The following is a 13172-nucleotide window of genomic DNA, read 5'->3' as shown; positions in this document are numbered from 1 at the left end:
TGCTGTCAGACCTGCTGAGTATTTCCAATATTTTCTGTTTTTATTTCAAATTTCCAGGATCTGCAGTATTTTGCTTTTGACTCAGGTATTTGGTGTTGTATTTTTCCTAAGTGTCTCGCACTAAATATAGACTGAACGTCTTAAAATGATTTTCATATATCATAAATTACATACCATGATAAGATATGCAATATTCTCTCTCCAGCGGTCCCTCAAAGCGAATAGGACTTGCCAGGGAGCCATGGCAAGAACTTACACATGGGGTCTTCCATCATGGGAGGCTGTTGCACTGCAGCTACCACACAGCTCTGGCTGACCAAGAAACTCACCCGCTCTTACAATCTGCCATTGGCTTATCAGAAGGGTTTACAAATTGGCAATCAACCTGCTCAGCCACACCACAAACACCTTCCATGGCCATCAAGTCCTGGGGTGGAACTCAAACCTGGAGCCTTCTTGAACTGCTACAGTCCATGTGGTGTAAGTAAACCACTGCTGTTAGGAAGGGAATTCATGGATTTTGACCCAATAACAGCGAAGTAATGGCAATATAGTTCTACGGTTGGTTTGGAGAGGAACTTGAAGGTGGTGGGTGTTCCAATGCATCTACTGCCCTCAGGTGATGGAGGTCATGGATTTGGAAGATGCTGTCGAAGGAGGTTTGGTGAGTTGCTGCATCTTGTAGATGGTACACATTGCTGCCACTGTAACAGTGGTGGAGGGAGTGACTTTAAGATGGTGAGTGGTATGCCAGTCAAGCAGACTGCTTTTTCCTGGATGGTAGGTATGACTCCAACTAGTGGACAGCTTTCCTTCTGATTCCCTTGGGCTCCTTGATGCCACCCTCAGTCAACTGCTGCCTTGATGGCAAGGGTAGTTGCTCTCATTTCATCCCTGGAGTTCAGCTCTTTTGACCAAGGCTGCACTGAGGTCAGGAACCAAGTGGCTATGGCAGAGCCAAAATTGAGCATCAGTGAGCAGGTCATTTCTGAGTAAGTGCCACTTGATAGCACTTTGCTAATGATCGAGAATAGATTGATAGAGTGGTAACTGGCCAGGCTGTATTTGTGTTGCTTCTTTTGGACAAGATATAGTTGAGCAATTTTCCACATTACCAGGTAGATGCCAGTGTTGTAACTTCACTGGAATAGTTTGGATAAGGGTGTGGCTAGTTCTGGAGCACATATTCAGTACTATTGCCAGAATGTTGTTAGGACCTGTAACCTTTGCAGTATCCTTCAGCCATTTCTTGATGTTGCATGGAGTGAACCGAATTGGCTGAAGACTGGGAGGAAACCAAGATGGATCATTCACTTGGCACTTCTGTCTGAAGATTGTTGCAAATGTTTTAGTCTTATCTTTTGCCCTGATGTGTTGGGCTCCCCCATCATTGAGGATGGGGATGTGTGAAGCCTCCTCCTCCAGTGAGTTCATTAATTGGACGTGGCAGGCTGCAGAGCTTAGATTGATCTGTTGGTTCTGAGATTGCTTATCTCTGTCTATTACATGCTGCTTCAGCTGCTTGGCATGTAAGTAGTCCTGTATTGTAGCTTCACCTGTTTTGATGCCTCATTTTAGGTATGCCCGGTGCTGCTCTGGGCATCCCCTCCTGCACTCTTCATTGAACCAGGGTTGATACCCCAGCTTGATGGTAATGGTAGAGTGGCAGATATGTTTGGCAATGGGGTTGCAGATAGTGGTTGAATATAATTCTGCTTTTGCTGATGGCCCACAGCACTTCATGGATACCCAGTTTTGAGTTGCTAGATCTGTTCAAAATCTATCCCATTTAGTACAGCAATAGTACCACACAACACAATGGAGGCATCCTCAATGCGAAGACCGGTCTTCGTCTCCACAAGAACTGACGCAGTCACTCCTATCAACACTGTCATGGACAGATGCATCTAGGTAGATTGGCGAGGGCAAGTTCAAGTAGGTTTTTCCCTCTTGTTGGTTTTCTCACCGCCTGCCACAGCATAGTCTAGCAGCTATGTCCTTGAGGATTTGGCCAGCTCAGTCAGTAGTGGTGCTTCTGAGTCATGCTTGGTAATGGACATTGACATCAGAGTATATTCTGTGCCCTTGCCACCCTCCTTGCTTTTTCCAATTGGTGTTCAACATGAAGGATCATAAGATCACAAGAAAAGTACTGATTCATCAGCTGAGGGGAGGAGGTTGTGGTAGGTTGTAATCAGCAGGAGGCTCCCTTACCCCTGATGCCATGAGACTGCATGGTATCTGGAGTCAATGTTGAGGACAATCCCCAGGGCAACCCCCTCCTGACTGTACACCACTGTGCTGCCACCTCTGGTGGGTCTGTCCTGTCAGTAGGACAGGACATACCCAGGGATGGTGATGGTGGTGTCTGGGACAAAGTCTCACTCACCGAATACCACCTTACAAAAAATGTCAGGCTGTTTGCTTGACTAGTCTGTGGAACAGTTCTTCTAATTTTGGCACAAGCCCCCAGCTGTTAGTAAGGAGGACTTTGCAAGGTCGACTGGGCTGTGTCGCTGTCGTTTCCAGTGCCTAGGTCAATGTCAGGTGGTTGGTCTGGTTTCATTCCTTTTTGTCTTTGTAGCAGTTTGAGTCAACTGAGTAGTTTGTTAGGAATTTTGGAGGGCAGTTAAGAATCAACAGCCTTGTTGTGGGTCTGGAGTCACATGTAGATCAGACCAGATAAGGACAACAGATTTCCTCCCCTAAAGGACATTACTGAACTAGATGGTCACCATTGCTGAGACTAACTTTATATTTCAGATTTTTATTTATTGAATTTAAATTCCACAAATTGCCATGATCAGACATTAACCCATGTCCCCAGAGTGTTAGACTGGGCCTCTGGATTACTATCCCAGTGACATTGCCACTATGCCAGTGCCTTCTGAAGTCATGAACAACATTATATAAATATAAATAATTCTTTTCACTTTAAATAACCAAATTTTTTAATTGTCATGCTTTCACTGCCATTTCATTTTGGATCCGTAAGCTTTAAGATTAAAGGGAATATAAACTTTTTAAAAGTTCTAACATCCAGCTCAACAAATGTAAGATTAACTTTGCTCTTGTGACCTTGTCACTGGCAAGGAAAAATGGAGGGTTATCATTGTTATCATTTGCACTCTGCTGAAAAATGGGATTAAACTTGGAATTGACTGAAATGTTTCTGAAAGATTGAATTAAATAAATGAAATGTTTACCTCAGAGCCTTACTTTAAAGTCTAAAAGTAAATCTGTCACAGATTTGTCTTCCTATATTTGATAAATTCAATATCAGTGTTTCTCTGAACTATTTTCATTTTAAGCTACCCTACATTAAGTGACAAAATGGATAATGATATAAAACAAGAAAATGCTGGAAAGACTCAGTAGGTCAGGCGGCACCTGGTGGAAGGAGAAACAAGTAACATTTCAGATCAATAGGATGAATGTGCGAGGAAAAATGGGGTGTTAATGGAATAAGAATATAAACAAAATAGGGCTCTAGAGCAGCTGCAAATGGCAACAGCAGAGCTATTACCAGTAGTTACTGTCCAAGAAAATGGGGACAGTGGTTATGATCCTCTTCAGTGTGAAATGTGCCAGCTCAGCTTCATCCGTCTGAGGAAAACAGTATTTGAGGACCAGGATGTCAAATTCAACATTTAGGTCATGGTTTACTGGGCAGCAGTGATCCCAGTGTTCCAAATGCTATTGAGGCTTGAGCAGCCTATGGCGCAGGAGAAGTACCATCAGCAGTGCCTCCGCAAGATTCTCCAAATCTGGTGGCAAGAAAAGAAATCCAACAGGTACATCCTCTCCCAAGATGACTTGCCCAGCACAGAGATGCTAATCATTCAAAATCAGCTCCACTGGACAGGAATGTCATTCATTTGCCTGATACCAGACTTCCGAAACAATTGCTCTACTCAGAAATCGATCGCAGCAGGAGGACAGTGGAAACAATTAAGAGATGTCCTCAAAGCATCTCTGAAGATGTCAAACACACCCATTGACTCATGGGAGTCCCTGGCTTCTGACTGACCAAAAAGTAGAAGGCTCATTCCAAAAGGCACCAAAAATATTGAGATACTTTGTCGGGAATGTGCAGAGGCAAGGTCGAGGCATCGAAGGGAGTGCACAAACCTCCAAATGACCTATCTAACGAACCTATTGAGCACCACATGCCCCAGGTGACAGAGTCTGCAGATCACGCATTGGACTTAACAGCCACCTCAGAACCCAACAAACCAGAGTGGAAGCAAGTCATCCTCGATTCTGAGAGACTGTCTAAAAAGAAGTATGAAAAACAGAAGAGAATCATATATAGAAAAGTGAGGGAAATAAAATTTTTTAAATGGCTGTGCAGGAGACTGCAGTATAAGGGTATCTGGCATTGCAAGGGTTATTGTGAGACTGGGAAACAGTACCACTCACAGTATGATGTAAAGAAACACATGATCTGAAAGTAGAGTCACATGTGGAAGGGTCAGAGACCTGTGTAGATGCAAGCATGGAGTTAACTCATAGCTTGGGTGATAAACTATGTCCATATGTACAGGTGTAAGGAACATACCTTTTTATTTCTGTTGGACTGAGGTAAAGAATATATCTTTTTATTTTATGTTGGATTGTGAATTTAAATTACAATGGCTACAGTTGAAGAACATGTCCACTGGAACAGGATGAGAGATATATACAATGTTGCAGACCTGGAACAGAGTATGCCATGAAAGACAGGATGCTGCCAGAAAGGAGTCCTGGACCAAGGGAGCTGAGTGGCAACAATGTTTTAATTGGCTCCTGACCGGGTGACCAGGTTTTGTGTGAGAGAAGTGCTGAATAGCTCCTAGCCTGAGTGGAACAGGACTGAAAACCTATTTCTCCTGTGTGTGGAAGATTCCAGTAATTCCACAATAATAGCTAGCTGGTTTTTCTCCTCATATCTCTATAACTTGCTCTCCCTGAAAACCCCTGTCAAGAGGCAAAAGGGGAAAATCACTGTTAGATACATTGAAAGGCAAGTGTTCAACCAGTGAACTAAATATAGAAAGTGCTGGAAGGCCACTTATGTCATCAACAAGAACTGAAAGGAACTTGGAAGACATCAATCAAAATCAACCCATGGAATCCTGTACTCCGGAATTGGTGCTATTGAACTGTTTTATCTCACCCTTAAAAGCCATGTTTTGATTCGGAAGAGTCAGCATGGATTTGTTAAAGGAAAATCATGTCTAACTAATTTGCTGGAGTTTTTTGAAGAGGTAACAGAGATGGCTGATGAGGGCAAGGCTGTTGCTACGGTGTATATGGACTTCCAAAAGGCGTTTGATACAGTGCCACACAACAGACTTGTGAGGAAAGTTATAGGTCATGGAATAAAAGGGACAGTAGCCATGTGGTTACAAAATTGGCTGAGGGATAGGAAGCATGGGAGTAGTGGTTAATGGCTATTTTTTGGGCTGGAAGAAGGTTTGTAGTAGAGTCCCCCAGGGGTCAGTATTAGGACTATATATAATTTCAAAGTTTGCTGATGACACAAAACTTGGGAGAATTGTAAACTGTGAGGAGGACAGTGTAGAACTTCAAAAGGACATTGACACAGTGGGCAGATAGATGGCAGATGAAGTTCGATGTGGAGAAGTGTGAGGTGATAAACTTTGGTAAAAAGAACATGGAGAGATAGTATAAAATAAAGGATACTATTCTAAAGGGTGTGCAGGAGCAGAGACACCTGGGTGTATATGTACACAAGTCATTAAAGGTGGCAGGACAGGCAGAGAGAGCTGTTTCTAAAGCATACAGTATTCTAGGCTTCATTAATAGGGACATAGAGAACAAGAGCGGGAAGGTTATGATGAAGTTATATGAGACACTGGTTAGACCTCAGCTGGAGTATTGTGTACAGTTCTGGGCACCACACTATAGGATGGATGTGAACACATTGGAAAGAGTGCAGAAGTGGTTTATGAGAATGGTTCCAGGGATGAGACACCTCAGTTATGAGGAAAGATTGGAGAAGTTGGGACTGTTTTCCTTGGAGAGAAGAAGGCTAAAAGGAGACTTGATAGAAGTTTTCAAAATCATGAGGGGTGTGGACAGAGTAGATAGGGAGGAACTGTTCCCGCTCGTAAATGGATCGAGAACCAGGGAGCACAATTTTAAAGTGTTTTGCAAAAGAAGCAAATGCGAGGCGAGAAAGAACTTTTTCATGCAGTGTGTGGTTAGGGTTTGGAATGCACTGCCTGGAAGTTTGGTGGAGGCAGGTTCAATTGAAGCATTCAAGAGGGCATTGTTTCTATTTAAATAACCATCCAATGTGCAGGGTTATGGGGGAAAGGTAGGAGATTGGCACTAAGTTAATATGATCAGAGAGCTGGTGCAGTCATGATGGACCAAATGTCCTCCTTCTACACCGTAACAATTCTGTGATATTGTGCGTGTGTGTGTGTCGGTGTGTGTGCGTGTGCGTATGCGCGTGTCGATGCGTGCGTATGGATTTAAGAAGGGGGTAGAGCTTAAGTTTAGTGTTAGAAGTTAGCAGTTCGTATTTCTTTCTTTTGCCGCTAGATAAAGACAATTTGTTCAATAAACAGTTATTTACTTATTAAGTTTACAGAACTGGTGCTCATATTCTGTTAACTTAAATTAAATAGTTAGGTAGAATTGGGGCAATCTAGTGGTTTGATCAAATTTTTTCACATTTGTCGTAGCTTGTGTCGGGAGCAGTGGGGTTTGACATTCCCAGTGAGTCACAACAAAGTTTGGGGTCTCAGGTCCGGGACATTTTGGAACAAAAGAGAATGATGATTTGGGTGTAGATTTAGTAAGTAAAAAGCTAAAAGGAAACACCAGGTTTGTACTGTCAAAAATAAGATGACACTGGAAATTGCTAAAGCTTTCCTGCAAGTGGAACAGATGTCCTTGATGATTTTATAAGGGATCCCAAAAGCCAGGTTAATCGAATTGGCAAGTAAATTAACAGTAGGATTGCCTGCCAAAGCTAGGGAGGCAGAGATAATCAAAGAGATGGCACAGAATTTGTAATTGGAAGGGATACCCAAGAGACCGAGTTCTCCAAAGGGTGGTTCACTGGAATGGGCTAAAATTCAGTTGCAAATAAAAAAAATTGGAACTAGAGGCAGCAGAGAGAGAAAGGGCATTCCAAAGGGAACAGGCAGAAATGCCGGAGAGAGAAAGAAATCAAGAAAGGGAATTAGAAAAGGAGGAAAGAGAATAAGAGAGAAAATTCCAGCTTAGAATGTTGGCAGTTAAAAAAGAGGCAGGACTTATTTCCAGATCAGAACCCAGTGGGGAGATGTTTAAATTTGTACAAGCTCTTCCAAAATTTGAGGAAAAGGATGTTGAAGCATTCTTTATTTCATTTGAGAAGATAGCTAAACAGATGAACTGGCCAAAGGAAAACTGGACATTGCTCATGCAGAGCAAATTGACAGGTAGAGCACAGGAAATTTATGCTTCACTGTCAGAAGAGGTTTCTAGGGATTATGATATGGTGAAAAAGGCCATTTTGAGTGCATGTGAGTTGGTCCCTGAAGCATACAGACAACATTTAAGGAAACAGCCTGGGCAAACTTACATTGAATTTGAAAGGATTAAGCAAAGTAGTTTTGACAGGCAGATACGAGCATTAAGAGTTGAAACTACCTATGACGTTCTCAGAGAGACCATTCTTCTGGAAGAATTAAATAACTCCCTACCTCTGTAATAAGAACACATGTTGAAGACCAAAGGGTTGCAACTGCTAGACAGGCAGCAGTAATGGCTGACGATAATGAGCTGATCCATAAAACTAAGCTTTTTTCCCATCAGCCCCATAAATTTGAAAAGGATAGAAAGTGGGAGAGTGAAAGGAAGGCAAGTAGCCAGGATAAAGAATGGATAGCTGGGAATACCTTGAGATCTTCTTCCAAGATCAGGAAGGAAGGCACTGAGGGTGGAGGTGAAACTCGAAGACCTAAGTGTTTCCATTGTAACAAAGTGGGGCACATCGTTCAGAATGCTGGAAGTTACAAGGGAAGCCCATGGGACTTATTGGAGTTCGTAAGAATGAGTGCAAAAACAGAACACAAAAAGAAAATACCACGGATCAAATAGTAGCTTTAACTACAAGTGTGGGTCTGGAGGTAAACACTGCTGTGAATGCAGGTGAAATGAATAAGGTAGATGAGAGATATAAAGGGCTTTTGTCTAAAGGAAAGATAACTCCTTTTTTATCAAATGACGCAGCTAATATAACTATAACCATAACTATATTAAGGGACACAGGAGCTACTCAAACTTTTTTGCTGGAGAAGGATCTAGTTTTCCCTCCAGAGAGTTCAATGAAAGCTAAAGTATTGGTAAACTGGAAAAGTGGAAAGTATATCCTGGTTCCATTGTACAAAGTGCAATTGGAGTGTACTTTGTTGTCTGGATCGATGGATGTAGGAGTGGTTAAGAAATTATCCGTGGATGGAGTTGATTTACTCCTGGGGAATGATTTGGCAGGAGTGAAGGTTATAGCTTCACCCATTATTACGGAAAGTCCAAGAGAGGCTAAAGAGATGGGGCAGTTACAAGAACGAGGTCCTGGTATTTTTTTCCATCGTGAGTGGTGACCAGAGCAATGGCTGAACAAAGTCCATCACCACAGGTCAAAGTAATACCACGAGTAGATGTTAGAGTAGCCAAAACTTTCTTTAAAGATGAGGATAATTCAAAGGAAGTGTTTGGCATGTCTTCATTAATTGAGGCTCGGAAAACAGATCCAGAGTTAAACAAGTTAGCACAGTCAGCTCACACTGAAGCTGAGGCTGAAGAAGTTCCGTAATGCTATTACCTTAAAAAGAGTTCCGATAAGGAAGTGGAGACACTCTCACAGACTTACAGATGAGGAATGGATGGTTGTTCATCAGATAGTGGTACTACCCAAATATCATAAGGAGATATTGCGAGGAGCACATGAAATCCCTATGGCAGAACATGAAGGAATATGGAAAACCCAAGCACCGATAAAAAGGCATTTTACCTGGCCAAGACTTAATAAGGACGTAGTGCAATTTTGTAAAAGGTGTCATACAAGTCAAGTAGTAGGTAAGCCTCAACATGTAATCAAACCAACACCTTTAATACCCCTACCAGTTTTTGAAGAACCATTTAATTGGGTATTAGTAGATTGTGTAGGACCATTACCCAAAACAAAGGACATCAGTATATTCTTTCAATCATGGATATGACAACCCAATTTCCAGAAGCTATTCCTTTAAGGACAATTACAGCTAAGGTTAGTGGAAAAGTTAACTCAGTTTTTCACTTATTATGGCCTAACAATTCAAATACAATCTGACCAAGGTTCTAACTTCATGTCTAAAATTTTCCAGGACATAATCCGCAATTTGAGTATGAAACAAATAAAGTTTACTGCCTATCACCCACAAACACAGGGAGCTTTAAAGAGATACCATCAGACTCTCAAAACCATGATTAAGACCTATTGCCATGAATACCCAAAGGATTGGGACAAAGGATTAGTTTTCTTATTATTTGCTACCAGAGATTCCCCGAGTGAATCTACTGGATTTAGCCCATTCAAATTGATCTATGGCCATGAAATAAGGGGTCCATTAAAAGTAATTAAGGAAAAGTTCCTAAAGCCGAAAGATGAATCCTCCATGTTGGATTATGTGTCCATGTTTCTGGAAATTCTCACAGGAGCATGTAAAGTAGCATGAGAGCACTTAAAAATTTCCCAAGCCAAAATCAAAGAATGGACAGACATACATGCTACAACTAGAACGTTCCAAGCAGGAAATAACGTATTAGTATTATTACCTTTGCAGGGTGAACCCCTGAAAGTGAAATTCAGTGGCCCCTATAAGATAGTTAGGAGGGTTAGTAAATTGACTTATCTGATATATACTCCTGAGCATAGGGAGAAGAAACGTTTATGTCACATAAACATGTTGAAGCAATATCATCGCAGAGAAGATGATAAGATAGAGCAAGTGTGCCAGGTGGTAGGAGTGGTGGAGGATGACAGAAACAGTAAGGGCAAAGTAGAAGGAAAAGTAGACAGTGCCCAAAGCGAACCTCCTACAATTTGACAAGAGAATACGACAATACTGGGACAGTTAGACACTTTATTCTCATATTTAGAGGAAGGACCAAGAGAAGACCCAATAAGGTTACTTAGGAAGTATAAGGGAATTTGTAAGGATGTACTGTGTTAGCTAAACATGACATGGACATAGGAGACTCTGCCGTTAAAACAACATCATTATCGTCGCGTCCAGAAAAACAAGCTCAGTTAGAAACAGAGATCCAATATGTGCTGGACAATCAATTGATTGAGCCTAGCCAAAGTGGCTGGAGCTCACCAGTAGTATTGGTTCCAAAGCCAGATGGATCCACTAGATTTTGTATGGACTACAGGAAAGCGAACATAGTAACAAGGACAGATTCGTACCCAATTCCTCGGTTAGAAGATTGCATCGATAGGGATGGCAGTGCCCCATTTCTTTCTAAAATTGATCTATTGAAGGGGTACTGGCGCTATTAACATCAAGGGCTAAAGAAATATCTGCCTTTGTTACACCAAGTGGGTTGTATCAATGTCTGGTCATGCAGTTTGGGTTTAAAAATGCCCCAGCTACGTTTCAGAGATTAATGAATCAAGTCGTAGATGAAGTACCTAACTCTGTGGTTTATTTAGACGATGTTGTAATATATAGAAACACTTGGGAAGAACATGTAAAGCAATTAGAGGACTTGTTTAAGCAATTGCAATTGGCTGGCTTAGTCATAAATCTGGCTGAAGGCGAATTTGCAAAAGCAAGGGTAACTTACCCAGGTCACATCATAGGACAAGGGCAAGTGTTGCCAAGAACAGCAAAAGTGAACACTCTAATAGAATTCCTATTCCTAAAACTAAACGAGAAATCCTGAGATTTTTGGGAATGTGTGGGTTTTATAGGAAGTTTGTGCCTAACTTCAGCACAATATCTGTACCCCTCACCAATTTGTTCAGCAAACAGGCTAACGTGATATGGTCAGCAGAATGCCAAGCAGCCTTTGAAAAACTGAAGGCAATCTTAATAAATGAACGAGTTTTAGCCACCACCGACTTTACCAAACCTTTTAAAATGGCAATTGATGCTAGCGACTTGGGGGTAGGTGCAGTCCTATTACAAGGTGATCAGTTAGGAGTAGAGAGGCCAGTGGAGTACTTTTCCAAGCAACTAAATCAATATCAGAGGAAGTACTCTTTCGTAGAAAAAGAAACTCTAGCATTGTTGTTGTCTCTTCAACACTTTGAAGTTTATGTTCAACATGATAACAAATAAACATTAATCCACACTGACTATAATCTGCCGGCATTCATTGAAAAGTTTAAAACTCGAAATGAGAGTTTAGATAGAGTCTATTGTTTCACTCATTCAATATAAAGATTGTTCATATTGCCGGTAGAGATAATGTGATCACGGATGCATTGTCCCAGGTGTGAAATACTAAAATAAATTAAAGGGGTAAGTAATGCTGAAGATTGTATAAGGAGGGAGAAGGACGAATGAAAGTAGGTCTCGTGTGTTGTTGTTCATGAGTCACATACCTTGTGATGAAGCGCATTTTTGAAAGGGCGTTTCATCTTTTTTAAGGTTGGAGGCGTGTAGGGAACATATCTTTGTATTTCTGTTGGACTGGTGTAAAGAACATATCTTTGTATTTTCAATGAAAACAAAAAATGCTGGAAAAACTCAGGAGGTCTGACAGCATCTGTGGAGAGAAAGAGAGACAGAGATAACGTTTCGAGTCCGTATGACTCTTCTTCAGATCTAAAGGGAGGTAGAGATGTGGTGAAATGTATGCTGATTAAGGGAGGTGGAACCGGTGAAGCTGGATTGAAGGCCAGCGATAGGTGGAAGGAAAGGAGAGATGGCAAAAGATGTCATAAACAAAAGGTCAAAAGGATGTTAATGGTGGTGGTACTGGCTAAAGGAGGTGCTAATGGTGACATTAAGAAAGCAAAATGTGATAATGGCCGGACCAGGGTAAACACTCTGGAAAGTGACAGATGGCCCTAGTGGGGGTGGGGTGGAGAAGAAAGATCGAAAATAGGCTAAAAGCTGGGGATAAAACAATGAATGAAAATGGAAATAAATTTTAAAAATAATAATGAAAATAAATAGGAAAAAAAATTAATGAAAATTTTTTTAAAACAAAAATGAATATGGAAAACAGGGCGACGAAGAAAGGGGGATGGGGATGGAGGAGAGAATTCATGGTCTGAAGTTGTTGAACTGAATGTTAAGTTCAGAAGGCTGTAGAGTGCCTAATTGGAAAATGAGGTGCTTTTCCTCCAGTTTGCTTCACTGGAACATTGCAGCAAGCCAAGGACGGATATGTGGGCATGAGAGCAGGGTGGTGTGTTGAAATGGCAAGCGACAAGGAGGTCTGGGTTATGCTTGCGGACAGACCGAAGGTGTTCCGCAAAACGGTCACCCAGTCTGCGTTTGGTCTCTCCAATGTAGAGGAGACCACATTGGGAGCAGCGAATGCAGTAGACCAAATTGAGGGAAGTGCAAGTGAAGGGTTGCTTCACTTGAAAGGAGCGTTTGGGCCCTTGGATGGTGAGGACGGGGGGAGTAAAGGGGCAGGTGTTGCACCTTCTGCAATTGCATGGGAAGGTACCATGGGAAGGGGATGAGGTGTTGGGGGTGTTGCAGGAGTGGACCAGGGTGTCCCAGAGCGAAATGTCCCTACGGAATGCTGACAGTGGGAGGTGGGGCGGGGTTGGGGGGGGGGGGTGCAGGTAAGATGTGTTTGGTGGTTGCATCATGCTGGAGTTGGCAGAAATGGTGGAGGATGATCCTTTGAATGCGGAGGCTGGTGGGGTGATAAGTGAGGACAAGGGGAACCCTATCACGGTTCCAGGAGGGGGAGGAAGGTGAGGGGGCAGAGGTGCGGGAGTTGGGTCGGACATGGTTGAGGGCCCTGTCAACCACCGTGGGTGGGAAACCTTGGTTAAGGAAGAAGGAAGACATGTGAGAAGCACTGTTTTGGTAAGTGACATCATTAGAACAGATGCAATGGAGGTGAAGGAACTGAAATAATGGGGTGGAGTCCTTACATCATTTTCCGATTGGGCACTCTACAGCCTTCCGGACTTAACATTGAGTTCAACAACT

Source organism: Cetorhinus maximus, chromosome 11, assembly GCF_964194155.1.
Source record: "Cetorhinus maximus chromosome 11, sCetMax3.hap1.1, whole genome shotgun sequence".
Lineage (NCBI taxonomy): Eukaryota > Metazoa > Chordata > Chondrichthyes > Lamniformes > Cetorhinidae > Cetorhinus > Cetorhinus maximus.
Note: the sequence above shows the minus strand (reverse complement) of the source record.